Source organism: Miscanthus floridulus, chromosome 14 (assembly GCF_019320115.1).
Source record: "Miscanthus floridulus cultivar M001 chromosome 14, ASM1932011v1, whole genome shotgun sequence".
Taxonomy (NCBI): domain Eukaryota; kingdom Viridiplantae; phylum Streptophyta; class Magnoliopsida; order Poales; family Poaceae; genus Miscanthus; species Miscanthus floridulus.
The window spans coordinates 138,330-139,800 of NC_089593.1; positions in this window are offsets into that span (position 1 = coordinate 138,330).

The following is a 1,471-nucleotide window of genomic DNA, read 5'->3' on the forward strand; positions in this document are numbered from 1 at the left end:
AATTCAATGAAAGAACACTCAGGCATGAAGGAGCAGTACTCAAGAACGAGCATATTCTGAAGAATATACCAACACTGTACAACTCGTGAACAAACAGCATTTACTCTCAACCACCACCATACAACTACATCTGACAACAGCAGACTACCAGAGGACGTGCCAAGATTCTGTATCCGAATTCTTTTCGAATAAAAGAACACAGAACTATGCTCGGGGGCTGCGACAAAAGAGGTTTTCAGTAACTTGAACAACTCAGAATCAAGACCCTCCAACTCTTTGTTCCAAATAGCAAGAGGCTCGGGGGCTACACTCAGTGAGTGCACTTTTTTTTTCGAAACAGCGCACATCAATCAAAAGACTTCTTGAAGACAGCAGTTTACAAACAACATCAGAATCAAGACCCTCCAACTTTTTGTTCCAAATAGCAAGAGGCTCGGGGGGCTACACTCAGTGAGTGCACTTTTTTTCGAAAAAGCGCACATCAATCAAAAGACTTCTTCAAGACAGCAGTTTACAAACAACATCAGAATCAAGACCCTTCAACTTTTTGTTCTAAATAGCAAGAGGCTCGGGGGCTACACTCAGTGAGTGCACTTTTTTCTCCGAAAAAGCGCACGTCACCAAGAAGACTTCTTCAAGACAGACCACTCAAGACAAAAAACCCCGGACCTAGCTATATCCGAGCTCTTTTTGATAAAGAACCCGGGTATATGCTCAGGAACCCTTCGACGAAGAAAGAGAAGACCCTCCAGCTCCTTGTGCCAAAAAGCAAGAGGTTCGGGGGCTACAACCAAATGGGAGTACCTTTTTCTTAAAAAAATGTACACACCACGCGAAGATCTCTCAAAGCGCTACATGGTTTCACTCAAGAAAGCACTCGGACGACGTTTGTTCCTGCTCGGCAAGACCTGAAGGAACAAGACGAGGCTTCTAGAGCTCAACCATGAAGTGCTCGGGGGCTTGTCGATGCGGGACCCATGGGATACCCCACAAGGGAGGGAGAAGATCTAGTCTAACTAGGATTCTTCCCATGTAATCTTAGTAGTAGTATTATTCTGTAATCCTACTAGGAACTCTCATTGTAAACCGACTAGGATTCTGACCTCCTGACTATATAAAGGAGGGCAGGGTTCCTAGGGACGGGACGAGACAACTTTACGACACAACACTTCACAATCAATCCAACGCAAAAGGCTAACGTCGACTGGACATAGGACTATTACTCGATCAACGATCGAGGGTCCGAACTAGGATAAATCGACTGTCTCTTGCGCTCACCATCGAGTTCCGCATACACTGAAGCCCGAACATACTGCCCCGGGTACCCCCGTGGCAGGCTATCGGTGGTCAAACATCGACAGTGATATATCATTCTGTCAAGCTATACACATTAATGTGAAGCCTTATAAAATACAATGTTAGAATGATTAATGGAATTGACCATTAAATGTCTATTTAAGGACTATCACAA